Here is a 17649-nt window from a genome sequence, read left to right as displayed (position 1 = left end):
CAAGTTTTGTAACTTTCAAAATTTTTCATTTCTTGTAACTTATGAGTTTAATAGAGTAATAAAATGAAGACTCTTCATTTTTCTAACTCTTGTGTTTTTTTTAATGGTTTTAATTCAAGTGTGACCCTTGGTTTTCCATAACTTGAGGACAAGTTATGGACTCCATTAAAACACATTACGATCAAGAATTAATCTACCACATAGGTTACAAATAATTCCTATGATCATCTAAAACATCATAAGAACAAGAACATGAATATGAACTCATTCATAAATCAAAAATTACACTTAAAACTTTGTAATTTTGATAACTAGTTGTTGTAAATGAATTATCAAAGACATTACACCATCTAAAACAAGTTTTTCAAGTACCAAAAAGTTTAGGGTAATGTTTCTAATTCATTTCCAGCAACTAAAGTCGAAATTCTGCAACCTGTCAACCCTACTCGCCGAGTGCATGAACTTACTCGCCGAGTTGGTTGAAGATACACGTGAACTCGACGAGTCCCCCTTATGGACTCGACGAGTCCATTCGTAGACAGCAAGATTTTCGACTTTTTCCAACTTTTTAAGCACAAATAAAAAGCAAACAAGCCTAGGCTCTGATACCACTGATGGGTTTTGAGCATTCTAACACTTCCTAAGTGTACATGCAACCCTAATAACCTTGGATCTATGTTTGTCTAATTATCATGCAAAGTTGAATTCCAAGGCTATATTCCTATCTAGCATACATGGGGAACAATTTTAACTTGAATGATAGATAGAATAACTTACCTTGTTGTTGCTTGTGTTCCTTGAAACCTTATAAGCCTAGCACCCCAAGTGTGATGCCTCAAATGCTTCACACAACACCAAATGCTCTTGGAAAAACTTATGAGAGAATACACACTTCTTGAAATCGGCCAAGCCCTCTTGTTTCCTTAGTGTAACCGATTTTGGTGGAGAATGAGATCCTTATATAGTGTTGACACATCTAGGGTTACACCATGTAAACCCTAATGTGTCATGACTCTTCATTTCCATGACCCATGGGTTTGTAACTCCCATGGAGCATCCATGGGAAGAACCCAACTTGATAATCCATGGAGCCTCTTAGCCCACTATACAAGATATGGATGATTTACATAATCAACCCATATATTTAATTAGTTCTCTTTTGACCATTTCATTAATTCTAAATTAATTATTGATCAAACTAATCAAATAATATTATTAATATATTGGAACTTATAATATATTAATAATCTCCAAGTGTTATTTCTCTCATTTAGTCTATCCAATTGCATGGTGCCATGCAACCCAAATGGACCATGCCGGGTCGGGTCAAGTACATACCAGAAATAGTTATGGACTTAGACACCTTATCCAATAATTCCTTCATCGGGGAACCGTTAATGATCACAGAGGCCCTAGATGAGCTCAAAAAACCTCGAATCCACATCCTCCAATTGTTACCAAAGCCCATCTGCTCAAGGATCGAGTCAAGATATTGCCAATTCACCGAACCGAATGCCTTATCAAAGTCGACTTTAAAGAGTAGGAGTTTTTTGCGAGCTCTCTTCGCCCATGAACATATATCATTGATCATGAGGGGGTCATCCAGAATACAACACCCCTCCACATATGCAGACTGCTCGTCACCAATTAATTTCCCAATAACTGTTTTTAATCGATTAGAGAGTATTTTGCTTATAATCTTACTCAAGCATCCCATTAAACTAATATGGTGGAAGTCATTCAAAGATAAAGGGTCTTTGGTTTTGGGAGCCAGTGTGATGAATGACGAGTACGTTACATCCCCTAGCAAACGATCCACACCTTTCAAAATAATTCACAAAGTTCATCACATCACATTTGATAATGTCCCAAAACCTTTTAAGGAACTTGAATGTGAAGCCATCAGGGATTGGTGCTTTTTCACTTCCACAGTCCCAAATCGCAACCTTCACCTCTTCAAGACTAATAGGGGATTCTACTCTAATGGCGTCCATCGTGGAGATTGACTTGAATTGCGAGTTAATAAGTTTGGGTCTGGAGACATGATTTTCAGAGAATTTGTTAGAGTAGAATCTGAAAACTTCCGCTTTGATCTCGCTAACATCAGTTGACCAGCGACCATTAATCATAAGTTTGTGTAAGAGATTTCTTCTATTTTTGCAGTTGATGTACCCATGAAAGAACTTACTATTCTCATCCCCGTCAATGGTCCATTTAATTCTTGATTTCTGTTTCAGGTCCAAGACCTTAAGACGTTCCCACTTAGTTATTCTTTTGATACCTGTGTTCTAGACATCCATTTCCGCAGAAGAAAGTGGTCTAGACTCCGCGAGCTTCACTAGATCATTAACCACAGACATAGTATCATTATACTCCTTATTTTCAGTAAGACTCACATCTCTCCTTCACTTCTTAATCGAGTCCTTCAAGAATATGAATTTGGCAGCCAAATACGCATCAGGAGTACCATATCCTACAAATTGGTTCCATGCCTACTTAACAATCTAATCAAAACCATCCCTGAGAAGCCAGGAATTAAATAGTTTGAACGGGATCGGTCCAAAATATGACTCAGTAGATATTAAGGTAATAGGACTGTGATCTGAAAGCTCCCTCGGATGAGCCGTTACAACACTGAGGGGAAAAGAAGATAAGAAGTTTGGACAAACCAAAAATCTGTCTAACTTACTGAGTTTGGAATCTACACGGCTCATAAAAGTAAATTTCTCTCCGCCCATGTTAAAGTCCTTTAGATTACCACTCTGAAGGAAACAATTGAAATCACGAGAACTATAGGGACAAAAATGGGAGTTACATCTTTCACCAGGATTCCTCAGGACATTGAAGTCTCCAAATACGACCCACATGCTAGTTCTTTCATTAATTATTCTGAGTAGTTCACTCCAAACCTTTTTCTTTTCGGATGGGGACTAGGGACCATAGACGTTAATCGTATTTAAATTTCCTTCTATATTCTTACACTTACCAGATACTATTAGAAAGTGACGATTCTTAATTACTTCTGACTTTTGGAAGCAAGTGGAGTCCCATATAGAGATGAGACCACCAGAACGCCCGATAGAATCAACGCCAACATAATCAAAATTATTAGTATCCCAACACCCATTTACATCTATATTAGAGGAATCTGATATCTGAGTTTCTTGAAGTCCCACAAAAGTTGCTTTATGGTTGATCTTCAATCTTCTTACCCAACCCACTTTCGCCTCCTCACCCACCCCCTTACATTGAGTGACAAGAAGTTCATTGATTTGGATTATTACCCCCAAATCCACCCACGACATCGGCCACGATATGATTATTAGCCTCTATTTGAAAGCTGACTTCTGTCCTGATGGCCACCGTTTGCCAAATTTCATTTGAAACCGTCTCCTCTTGACCCTCAATTGAGTTATGAGTCGAAATTGAGATAGGAGGATCCCTATTAATATCCAACGATACACTAGTGTTATGGAGGCGAGGATTGTTGCCATGCTGGGAAGAGGAGTTATTCACTGGATTCGGAGTAGCGATGGAAGGAGATCGACACCCTCTGACCCTCTTTCTTCTTTTTAGCTTCGGTTCACTGCAACACCGACTAGAGCAGGACAATGAGTTACAATTTTGGACAGTGAATATATTCTGGGATGGTGGGTAAGAATTAGGAATTGGTCCAGGAGGATCGAACAACCCATTATCATTACTACGCCCAACAACATCATCATTATGGCCCATACCCGAATTATCCGGATCATTCATCACTCTGCATACGGTATCCTCAATGATCGTATCCATATTTACTTCTTGGGACTTCCAATCGATGCACGTAAACTATCCGTGTTGACTATTTCCACGCCTTGGGAAATCCTCATCGTGGGTTCGATCGTCGTTCCAACTTCCTTCACAGGATTTCCCAGAGACTCTTCGTTTCCATCATGACTACTCATCTTCTCCGGTTGGTTTTCCAGAGAGCCATCAGGCCGGATTTCTCCATCCTCGAATTCTTTATCGTTTTCATGCAGCCATGTATCAGAGATACCTTCTTCAACATCGTCGTCTACACTCTCCTCGGATCGTAAAAACATGATTAGTTGTGTGTTGCTACCATATGAGGGTAAATAGACATTTCTTGATCTCCCCCCTTGCAGCTACCATGGATATAGGTAATTGTGTGTTGCTTGATGACAAAGTTTCGAGTTTAAAACGTGAATAATTTCAATATTTCAGTGATAAATAGATAATGAGAGAAGGTTTAGTGACTAAATGTGAACAAAGTCGAAAGTTCATTACCCTTTCAACTTATCCTAATATTGTACCCCGAAAAAGGTATAAAAAAACAAATTATTTCATCACACTCCTAAATTGTTCCTAATTGTTTCTAATTATTAAGGGATACCCAAAAAGTATTTTCCTTTTAATTCATAAAGTTATATCAATTTAGTTTTGACCTTAGACACCTAATCTAACATTATTGGCAACCAATGGGGTGTTTTGATTCTATTTGAATATCAATGCTCAACTTCATGTTTTAGTTGATGCAAGTTAGCTTGAAATTTTTATGAAAACAACATCATTAATGTAACTCTAATAGTTATTGATAATAGATTTAAAATTGATGTTGCTGGTTAGTTTTATTAAAGAATCAACTTCTTTTCCTCTCTCAATGTTGTTGGTTAGTTCGTTGGGCAGTTTTAGTCTATATTTGACTATGTGTGTTTCCTATACAAAAGTGGTCAAGAAAAGCTATTTTGTATTTGTTTAAAGTAAAAATCTCATATTGTTCTTTATCATTTTTTCTTCTTTAATGAAAATAAGATGCTTTAAACTCACAGCCAAATTAATATTATACTATTTTATTTTTAAAATACAATCGTTAAAAATAAAAAAATTGAAATAAAAAATTTCTAACTAACGAGGAAGAATTTCTATAATATCTTTTTATATACGGGGCTACTTTTGAAACTGTAATATAATATGGACCATTTATGTATCTATATATTTGACCGTATGTATTTGTTTGACCGTATATATGTTTTCAACTATATGTATGTATATGTTAACACAAGTTATATAAGAAAAAATAAAAAGAATAATAATATTAAAAATATTTCTAAATGTATGTTGTGTGTAATATGAACATTTAAATATCCTATTTAATAGTAATATAATAATATGATGTATGTCAATACATGGAGTATAACGACATATATAATGTATCAATGTATGTATATATTCTTTTATAAACAACTTATATGTTTTAATGTATATCAATTTATATGTTGCATAATTTTGTAACACAAAATTCATACATATAATATTAGGATAATTTTTATACATATAATATTGCATAGTTTTATAACATAAAACTTATACATATAATATTGGTTTCATTTTTCGTTTTTTATTCCTTTTTCGGAGTATAATATTAGGATAATTTAAGAGGAAAATGAACTGTAACATCCAATTTTCAAGACCAAAAATTTTGTTTTTAATCATATTACTTATAAAACAGATACTGAAAAACATCATCATCATCATTCCAAATCATAAAACCATAATCATTTGTCCCAAAAATCATGTCATCAAAATAGCAATAATGTCATAGTACAATCACATGGATCTCAAAATGTGGAATCATGTGTGTGTGATGCGCTGCTACCGTGCCGACTCATCCCCCTTCGACGAGGAGGTACTTAAAACTAAAATTGAAAATCATCAGCACAAAGCTTAGTGAGTTCCCCCATCATACCACATACCATACATATCACATACTGTCCGGCATATCTGGGTGCCCGACCTACCTTGCTAAGCATATCGGGGTGCTCAACCTACCCCTGCTAAGCATACTGGGGTGCCTAACCTACCCATATCAGACATACTCGGGTGTCCGACCTACCCCTTTGGTTTATCTCAACCGGTTACGGGGACTATTTCCTATCTACTACTACCATATAAAATCATAACATAATCATACTGTCAGATATACTGGGGTGTCCGATCTACCCCTTGGCCCTATCGACCGAATATGGGGACTATTCCCCCTACAACCCTACTACCACTATCACATAGCATCGTATCATACTAGCACATAAAACATAACAAATAGTGGCAAACCAGAAAATTATCACAAAGAAAATCATCAGAACTATAATCAACTACTAGTGGGCCGACATTGGTGCCTTCGACCCACTTCTAATGGAAGGTAACTCACCTCGATGTCGTAAAGTGTCTGGATTGTCCTTGCTGCCGGAATCAACTCCTCTCAATTCCTACACGTAACAACCTTCCTTAATTTACCATTACATACTCTTAACCCCTACAAGGGTTGCTCAAGTCAAAGCCAAAGTCAAAGTCAACTCTGGGTCAAAGTCAACGTCTGGTTGACTCGACTCGCCGAGTTGACCCAACAACTCGCCGAGTCCCCAAATCCTCAATACACTAAGACCTCGATCCTACTCATCGAGTCTTGCACACACTCGTCAAGTTCTACTTCGTACAAAGTCGGGACCCTCAACAACTAACTCGACGAGTTCATCCTTGAACTCGTCAATTCCTTCTTCATGCAAGAAGATACATTTAGCCCTGGATTCGTCGAGTTCCTTAGGAACTCGTCGAGTAAGCCTTCATGAAATTGGGACTTTCCTTGAACTCAATGAGTTTTGTTCTTGAACTCGTCGTGTTATATGATTTCTAGGTCCAGTTTCACATCTGTCTTATTGAGTCCTCTTCTAGACTTAACAAGTTCGATCAAAGCAGAAAAGGGTTGGGGAACCATACCCCAACTCGCCGAGTCCCCCAAATTCCATGTCCATACAGTTGATTTTAGTCGGGTTTAACACATCCAAAACATAGATCTAGCCTCCTAGGGTCCATAATACACGTAAAGTTACAAACTTGACGTTCATGCATGGGATTTTTGGCTCAAATGGACCTAAAATGGAGTCTACAAGATGCATGGGGCTCTTATGGCAATGAAGTTGGCACCTTTATGCCATAGGAACCCTCAATGGTTAAAGATCTGAAGTCATACTCCTTTATAACCACAAAATCCCGAATATGGCACTTCTAAGGCTTGAAAAAGGTATAAATGAACCCTAAGTAGAGATCTAAGAGATAGATGGTTAAGGTTTCAGCTTTATACATCAAATGAGCTAGAAATGTGCCAAAACCTCTGGATCTTATTTCTTCCTCTTGATCTCTCAAGCTTCCTTTTTCTTCTCAAACTTCAAATACACACAAATAGCTCCAAATATCTCAAGAACACTCAATAGATGATTAGGGTTTCGAGTTAGGGATTTTCTAGACTGGGAGGGATGATGGAGGTTGGGTTGGGACAAGATAAGGTGTTTAAATATGGTGTAAACCCTAAATGTTAAAAGCCTTTGATTCACCTTTCACACTTACACTTACGAATTTGTCAATGATTTTGGAAATTGATTATTTGGTCTTTGCTCAATTACATTCACTTCCAAGTTCTATAATTGTTGATTTAATTTCCAATTATTGTTTATTTAATAAATTGTAATCAACTAAAGTTTTTTAAAAAGAAATATGAAAAAATAGTAGAAGAAGGTAATGAGCAAAATAAGCATATGATTTTTTTCATCTATAGTTCGTAAGAACTTTTAATTTTTTCTGTTTATAAGAAATTTAAATCTTTTTTCATTGTTTAAACAAAATCAAGAACGTAAACTTTCGTTTATAAGAATATTAATGTTTTTTTGCTTATATGATCCGACCCGCTACAAGTAGTTTTGACTTTTTCATTTATTGGTTTCACTTAAATAGTGAACCATGTGAGTTTTTATTCTAGACTCACCACTATGCTTCATTACCCATTAGGTTTGGTGGTTTGGGGTTGTACTTTGAGGTAGATGCTTCCTCCTATGTTTTTGTGGCTTCACGAGCTCAATCATGAGTGTTACAAGACCACATCTTACGAGATAGTGGCATATGTTGAAAGACCTATTCTCCATTCTTTCTAAAATTACATCATATTTCTGAAAGATCCAAACTTTCATACTTCATAATATTGTTACTCCAAAACATGCTACATGTACATTTATAAAACAATATTTTACATTGATCGTTTATTTACATAGATTGGATATAAACCAACTATTAAGATTTTTACAAAGTTTTACACATATTACATACTTTCCCAGGAATACAATACAAAAGTTATAATACTATCTATTCTACATCTTCTACTAGTACAAAACTATATTGGTTGCTTATCACCTGCAATAGTTTTAAACATTGAGAGGGATAAGCAGGTGATACTTAGTGAGTTCAGTAACAGTTACAATATAAAATTATGCCGTATACATATCAATATAATAGAAGCATAGAGGGACAAGGAAGAAGATACGCAAATGAGTATCATATGACATGCTTTCTGTATCAATGAATAATCACATTCAAAGATTTGAATTCAATGAGACATAATAATTTCAAAACTTGATATACATCAATAAAACTTCAGCGCAAGAGGCGTAGAAAATATATGATTTCAGAATATTATTTCACTAGAATACACAGGCTTTTAGCCATGTCTTTGTATTCTATTATGACAAAGTGATGCTTATGCCATGCACTTCATGGCCAAATGCTACATACCAGTACCCAAGTGATGCTTATGTCATACACTTTGTGGCCTAAGGTATAGCTCATTATTATAATAACATGGGAAAGCACATTGAACATATAACACATAACATACATTGTCCCTATATTGAAACTCACTGTGATATAATCGGGGTTTAAAATAGTAATTTGTGCAGCACTTCGTTATAATAATAATGTTTCTTCTATGAAAACCGGGAGCTTTATTGAAAACCAGGCCTTGCGAGGGTTGAGCTTTAAACCGAAAAGATAAATTTATCGGGCTCCTCGGGCACTTCGGGGCATGTTTCGGGTGTTGGAAATGATATCGGGGCTTCAGGGGAAGTGAAAATAGTGAAAATATGAGTTTAGGGGTGAAAATGGGCAATTTTCCAAAATTACCCGGGAGATCTCGCAGCCCCCCTTTTATAGGGTGCGAGACCGAAGATTGATGACTGAGAAGGCTCCAAAAGGCAGCAGAGGCGGAGGCCAGGTGGCTCATGCGAGACTCGGACACGCGAAGGGGCATGCGTTGCTCCGCGGTTGGACTGGCGCTTCAGATGCGAGCGAGTGTGACACACATCGCTAGCTGCTCGGATGACTCACCGAGATCGGACACGGGGCACACCTGGAGTGAGTGACGTGGCTTCTTCCAGATGAGGCTTTGCCATGCAAGATTCCTCGGAATTTGTGCCAAATCTTCTAAAATCCCAAAATTTCGCATACGAGCTCCGTTTTTGACATTCTTTATATGCACACGTAGGCGGGAATATATTCTACAACTTTCATTTAGAATCCGTCGGCTAATTTTGACTTTATTTTTAATATTATTATTTTTAACAGACCGGGACAGGAAAATCCGTTAAAAATTCATAACTTATTCATCTGACGTCTGTTTTAGTCTGTCTTTTTCCCGTTGTACTACTATTGACGAGATCTTCGATTCTCATTTAGATTATTTCGACTAAAAATCATTCAATCTTTATTTCGAGTTTTTAGTTGTCTACTTCTATACCGAAACTTAGAAAAATCATAACTTCCTCATACGAAGTCAGATTTTAACGTTCGTTTTATCAAAATTCACGGTTTAATGAATACTACGACTTCCATTTAGATCACCAAGGCTAAAAAGTAGTTTATCAAAAAACTCACTTTTTACGTCATTCGGTGCCATGCCGGTTTTGTCGCGAATCTTCGATTGATCATAACTTCTTCGTTATAACTCGGATTTCGATGAGGTTTTCCCCTAAATGTTTCTAACGAGATTCTTTACAACTTCCAATAATAAAATTTTACTTATTTCAAATTTTATATTTTCGTTACATTTCACTATTTGACATTTGATTGGAATCTCATAAGACTTCCAATATATTCCGAGTGATTCTAAACATAGTTTTACTTCAATTCTAGTAAAAACTATCTGTTAGAACTCAATTACTCAAATTCTCATAATATTTCATAATATTATTCATTACAAAACACAATTTCAAAACGTGTATGTTACAAATACCTCCTCCTTTTGAGGATTTCATCCCTAAAGTTACATCAATTAAAATAAATGGGGATATTTCGCTCTTATCTCATTCTTATTCTCCCAAGTATAGTTTTGGCCTCGATGGTGTTTCCACTTGAGAAGAACTAACTCTACTTCTTTATTACGTAGATTAGTTGTTCTTTCATTCACGATCTCTTCAGGCTCTTCTACTTATCTTAACTTATTATCCAATTTCACCTAGAATAATGGAACTGTCTCATCATAGATGCTCAAGCATTTGTGCAGATAACTCACATGAAAGACATCATGAATACCTGCCAAATCTTCAGGCAATTCCAAGCGGTATGCTTATTTACCAATCCTCTGGATGATTTTGAAAGAACCAACAAATCTAGGACTTAGTTTTCCTTTCTTTCCAAATCGCATAAGACCTTTCCATGGGGATATCTTCAACATCACGAAATCACCAATTTGGAATTCTATTGGTCGCCTCCTCTTTTCCGTATACGACTTTTGTTGATCCTGGGCCGCTTTCATTCTTTCTCGTATAATTTGAGTCTTGTTAGTAGTGTCTTCAATCATTTCAGGGTCTCTAAGGATTTTCTGTCCTACTTCACGCCAACATAATGGAGTACAACATCTATGACCATATAATGCTTCATACGGTGGCATTTTGATTGAAGCGTGGTAACTGTTATTATATGAACATTTGACAAGTGGTAAATACTTATCCCAAGTACCACCAAACTCCAAAACACATGCACGAAGCATATCTTCTACTGTTTGGATTGTTCTCTCTGTCTGACCGTTTGTCTGGGGATGATAAGTTGTGCTAAGAGAAAATCGAGATCCCAATTCACTTTGCATACTCACCTAAAAATAAGAAGTGAAACGAGTATCACGATCGGAAATGATCTTTAGTGGCACATCATGTCTTGCAAAAATTTCATCAAAGTATACTTGTGCATATTTCTCCATTGGATCCGTTTCACACATGGCGAGAAAATGTGCACTCTTAGTCAGGCAGTCGACGATTACCCAAATGGTATCATGCTGTCTAGCAGTCTTTGGCAATTTGTTAATAAAATCCATGGATAGTTCTTCCCATTTCCATACAGGAACACTAAGACTTTTGAGGTTTCCTAAGGCTTTTGGTGCTCTGTTTTGACTTGTGATCATATCAAGCATTCTTGCACATATCTTACAATGTCTCTCTTTAATCCAGGCCACCAATAATCATCTCTTACATCATAGTATATTTTCCTTGTACTAGGATGTATTGATAGTTTAGACTTATGGGCTTCATCTAAAATCTTCTGTGTTAATCCACTGATCTTTGGAATCCATAGCCGATTCTTAAATACCTTCAGTCCTCGTGGATCATAAAGTAAAACATCAATATAATGTATCATCCCTTCTTTCTTCACATTTTCTGGCTTTAAGGCCTCTTCTTGCCATTTATCTAGTTCATCAAGAATAGTGAACTTCACTGTAGTGTGAGTAATAGTATAACACATACTATTACGATAAACTTTCTTGCTAAGTGCATCGGAAACTACATTGGCTTTTCCAGGATGATACAGGATTTCGCAGTCATAATATTTGATCAGCTCCATGGCACGTTGTTGTCTCATATTTAAAGTTTGCTAACTGAATATGTACTTGAGACTTTTGTGGTCGGTAAACAATCGACATTTTGTACCAAAAAGATAATGTCTCCAAAGTTTTAGGGCAAATACCAGTGCAGTGAATTCGAGGTCATGGGTGGGATAATTCTTTTCATACTCTTTCAGTTGTTGTGAGGCATAGGCTATCACTTTACCACACTACATCAACACACAACCGAGTCCCAATCTTGAAGCATCGTTATACACAGAGAAATCATCATCACCTTCTGGAAGTGATAAGATTGAATCATGAGTCAAAATATCTTTTAGAGCCGAGAAAGCTTTTTTCTTGGTTTTCACCCCATTCGAACTTTACTTCCTTCCGTGTGAAACTCGTGAGAGGTATGGCTATACGGAAAAAGTATTTAATGAATCTCCTGTAATATCCTGTGAGACCCATGAAACTGCAAATTTTGGAAGCATTATGGGGCACTTCCCAATTTTGAATGGCTTCGATTTTAGTAGGATCTATGGATACACCGTCACCTGAAATAACATGGCCAGGAAATTAAACTTGGAGAAGCCAAAATTCACATTTTGAGAATTTAGCGTATAGTTTCTCCTTTCGAAGAAGTTCTAATATTGCACGAATATGAATGACATGATCAGCTTCAGACTTTGAATAGCTTAGAATATCGTCGATGAATACGATGACAAATTTATCGAGCATTGGGCGGCACACCTGATTCATCATATCCATGAATACAACAGTAGCATTTGTCAGACTGAACATCATGGCAAAGAATTCATAATGTCCATATCGAGTATGAAAAGCAGTCTTCGGTACATCCTGCTCGTGAACTTTCAACTGATGATAGCTAAATCTCAAATCAATCTTTGAGAAATAGCCAACACCCTGAAGTTGATCGAATAGATCATCAATGCGAGGTAGTGGGTACTTGTTCTTGATCGTTACCTTATTTAGTTCATGGTAATCAATACACATTTTCATCGAACCATCTTTCTTCTTGAAAAACAATACCGGAGCACCCCAAGGAGAGGTACATTGTCGAATAAAGCCTTTGTCAAGTAATTACTGTAGTTGGATCATCATTTCTTTCATTTTAGTTGGCACAAGATGATAAGGAGTCTTTGCAATCGGAGCAGCACCAGGCACAAGGTCAATTCGGAATTCTACTTGCCTCTCCGGAGGAAGTCCAGGCAATTCATCGGGATAAATATCAGGATATTATTTAACAACAGGAACATCATTTACAACTTTCTTCTCCTCTTTTGAGATATCAACTGTGTGGGCCAGATAGATAGAACATCCCTTTGATATGAATTTACGAGCTTTAAGGAAAGAGATTATTTTAAAGATTCTTTGTTCACCATAGACATAGATAGGATTCTCTCCTTCAATTGGAATGCGTACTATATTTCCATAGCACAAGAGTTCTATGTGGTTCTTTGACAACCAATCCATGTCGAGAATAATATCAAAGTTGAGCAAGGAGATAGTTATCAAATTAGCAAGAAAATTATAACCTTCAATTTCTATGATACAATCCCTATAGACTTTATCAGCAAGTAATTATATACTTCCTGCAGTATCTAAGTGAAATGGTTGCGCGAGTGCATAGCAAGTAGTTTGAAAAGAATGTGCAAATTCATAAGACACAAAAGAATCTGAGGCACCAGTTATTAGAATGAATAGTATAAATACCTATGAAGGTGGGTTTGTTGTCCCATCCTTGATGTCCTGCAGGTACTTCGGGCGGCTTCGTTTACAATACCCTTTGTCGTGGTGGTATAAGCACTCTGCATCCTTCGGGTTGGAAGAGGGAGCAGCAAGACCAACCTTGGTTCCATTAGAAGAGGTACCATCGTGGGACTTTCCCTTATGGCTCTTAGAAGGAGCCTTCCTCTTCTTTCGTTTTCCTTGCCCAATAGCCAAAACAGAGGTAGCAGTAGTAGGATTAGATGTAACTGATTTTCCTTTTAGACTACTCTCAACATTCCTTAGCAGGCCTTGAAGCTTGCTTAAAGTGACCTCCTCATTATTCATGTGGTAGGTCATATGAAACTGGTCATAACAAGGAGGCAAGGAGTGTAGAATGATATCTATGGCCAGCTCCTCATCAAAGTTGACATTTAACTATAGCAAGCAGTCCACATACCTTTTCATTTTCTAGAGGTGGATCGTAATGGACTCTCCGTCCTTCATTTTGGTAGTGATCATCGCATCAATGATCCCGTACCTCTCTTGCTTAGCACTTTGATGGCACATTTCCATCAAATATTGGTGCATCTCGAATGGGTAGTAGTCCTCGTAGGACTTTTGGAGTTCAGCAGTCATTGTTGTAAGCATGATGCAATGAACCTTCGTAGCATCTCGCTCATGAGTCTCGTAAGCAACAATCTCCTCGGGAGTAATAGTGTTGTGGTCAATCTCCTTTAGATCCTTGTCGAGGACATACTCTTTGTCCTCGTAACGGGTGACCATGTGGATGTTGCAAATCCAATTGTTAAAGTTGGTCCTGTTAAAGATCAACTTCCCACACAAATTCATGAGTGAGAATGAGCCAAAAGGGGTTGAGCCAGAAGCGTTGTTGTTTGGAGTAGACATCTAAAAAAGAAAAGAGACAAAGTTTAGACTAGATAAGAATCCCTAATTAAACACCCAAATGAAAAACTAGGGCTAGGACCCAACACAATTATTTACAATTCAGAAAAGGGATGTCGTAATCTAATTGCAAATCATTTGAAGGTAGGTAAATGACGATTTACCAATTCCCATCATGAAAAACGAAATAGACAATTAAGTATTAAATGAATTGAAATTCCTAGATTCTTTTGAGATTCATTGATGTTTTCAATGGCATGTTTAAATCTCGATATGCTCTTCAAGTTTGTGATTGCGATACCGAGGATCACAAACAAGATGTGAATAACCATGCAAATGCACTTGGTACTCTCGATGTCTTTTACCACCTAATCAATGTGTCGGTTATCCACACACGCTCCATTGATCTATGATAAACATCGAGCTACCCTTTGCCACCTTTGCTAGTCCCAAATTAGTGTGCCGGTTAACCACACACACTCTACTAATGACTTGGTAGGGTGCAATGTGTAATGTTATGGAATAGCATCATTTTCACATTTTTCCTAAAGTAACTAAGATTGAGAATTTATAAAACATTTAGTTACTTTATAGATCATTATACTTATTAATGAGGAATTAGTCACTGTATCCTACCTGTTCGAATAATGACCCTCCACCAATCAAGGAAGCGGTGGGTGAGAGTGGACACCCATTCAATCGTCATTTTATAAGCAGTTTCCTTATACCCCCCTTATAGATCGGCTTCGTGGATGAGGCCTACTAATGGTAAGAATAGCTTATCTTATATATATATATATATATATATATATATATATATATATATATATATATATATATATATATATATATATATATAGGGTAAAGTGAATATACCTAACAACCTTATATAAGCTTAGGTACCTAACCACATTATACTACATTGTTTTGCATTATATTTCCATTGCAATCGTCTAAGGTTCTTAAACTTCAACCTTTAACTTGATTTACTTCCAAGATTTTCAGACATTCACCATTGTATTCCTCCTACACCATTTGATTTGTAACGGTAGTATATAAAGCCCACTAGGGGGTCTCCGATAGAAAGACGTCATTTGAAGGAAGATAATGGTGAAAGTCCAAAGATTTTGGAAGCAATCAAGTTATGGGGTTGAGTTTTAAGAACTTTGGGTGATTACAATGCAAATATGATACAAAATTACGTAGTATGATGTGGTTAGGTACATAAGCTTATATAAGGTTGTTAGGTATATTCACTTTACCCATATATATATATATATATATATATATATATATATATATATATATATATATATATCTTATAATATTATAATAGTATAAGGGTTGAATTTTAAACTTGTGAAATTCTACGGTTTGGAATTTAAATATTTCAAAATTAAAACTTTTAATTAAAAAACTTTAATCCCAAAACATGAGAGCAAGTTTTGAAACTTTTCAAAACATCTTTTAGATCAAATTTGAAAAATAATTAAATAATCATATTATTAATCTTTATCACATAATTTGACCTAATCTATTTTCTTTGACAAGCGATTCAAATTAAAATAAAAATAATTTATCTTTATCATATAAAACAAGTAGTTATCTTATTTATGACAATTATCTTTCAATTGAATTAGGATAATCAATACCATATTGAAAAAAATCAAATTGTATCAGACAAAAACATTTTTGATAATTATCCTAATTCAATTTCAGTCAAAATCCCAAAAAATCAGCCATCTGACGACCCACTAGCCAAGTCACAGACTGGACTCATCGAGTTGCCCTGACTCGTTGAGTTCATCAGGTGACTCAACGAGTTCATCATGCAGAGGCACGCTTTTTTGAATTTTCAGCTTTGAACATATTAGCAATGCATCAAATACAATAGAAAAAACGACATAGGCTCTGATACCACTGTAAGGTTATGAGCAAATCATCAATCCTATGGTGCGTATGCAAACCCTAAAGCATTGAATCTAGGTTTTTTCTAATTGTACATGCAATAATCATCCAAAGCTTGTAAACCCTAGATCTAGCATACCAAAATCGAAATTACATCTAATAAACAAGTTAGAGTGTTACCTTTATTGTAGCTTGATGATCTTGAGCTTATGAGAACCTAACACCTCAAACACGATGCCTCTAATGAATCAAAAGCACCAAAGCAATTGGAGAATGTTAGAGAGAGAGGGAGGAGGCACAAAATCGGCTAGCTATCCTTCTTAGGGTTCAAGTGGCCGATTTTGGTTACCCCGAGGGTTCCTTATATAGCTGAGCAATTAGGGTTTTGTCAAAACCCTAATCCAGTTGCTTAGTCCTAAAGCAGCCCAAAGGATCCTTCCAGAAGGCCCCTTGGATGATTTCTATGTGGACACCCACATAGAATTCGTCCATTGCTTCCTTATGGATCCTAAGCCCAACCTTGTAACTATCTTATAATTATAGAATTAGTCCCCTTGATTCAACGAATATCTTTTGACCACAAAATTAATTCTAAATTAATTCTTGACCAATATTAATCAAACAATATGATTTCTCCTTTAATATATTATTCATGTAATATATTAATAAACCATAATAACCTCTTTCTCCATTATTCATCCAGTCAAGTTGCTTTGGTGAAGGCAACCCAAAAGGACCATGCTACAATTGGGTCAAGTACATACCAAATATAGTCAACTACTACCAGGTCAACTGTAACAGCCGGGTTCCAGGTATATATTATTTTATTTAATTATTTTGAATTATGGGAAGGAACTCGGTGAGTTGATGCGTAGACTCACTGAGTAGGGTTGCGATTATTCATCCAACTTTGCTTTGGACTCGGCGAGTCCACGTTGTTTAATGAAACCCTAAATCCTCGGGTTTGGAGCCTATATAAGGGAAATTATAGCCTCTCATTGCGGCTACCAGTCCCTTGAGAGAACCCTAAGAGAGCCAAATCGTTGTAAGGAAGAAGAAGACACTTTTGATCCTTGTATCTTTGGTTTAGCAAGAAGGAAGTGCAAGAGCAAGAGGGGAGGTGCGATTCTAGCAGTTACAGGGATTCAGAGACTTCATTTTGAGGTAATAGTTCGAACCTCCTTCAATTTTGGTGTTGATCTATAGAGTTAGGGTTTTCTAACCCCTTTGGAGAGTGATTATGTGGAGCAAATGGTCCCTCTTCGAGTTTGTGCCTTGGATCTGGACTCAAAGAGGTCCAGAGACCTTAACCCTTAGAGCTTTATGGATTAGTTTGGGGTTATTGGACTTAGGTTGCCATTTTTAGGACTAAATCTCCTTTCTATGCCTTGTTGTTGTTATACAAGCAT

The sequence above is a fragment of the Lactuca saligna genome, chromosome 4 (assembly GCF_052625555.1).
Source record: "Lactuca saligna cultivar CGN05327 chromosome 4, ASM5262555v1, whole genome shotgun sequence".
In the NCBI taxonomy this organism is placed as follows: domain Eukaryota; kingdom Viridiplantae; phylum Streptophyta; class Magnoliopsida; order Asterales; family Asteraceae; genus Lactuca; species Lactuca saligna.
This window is presented reverse-complemented; position numbering follows the sequence as displayed.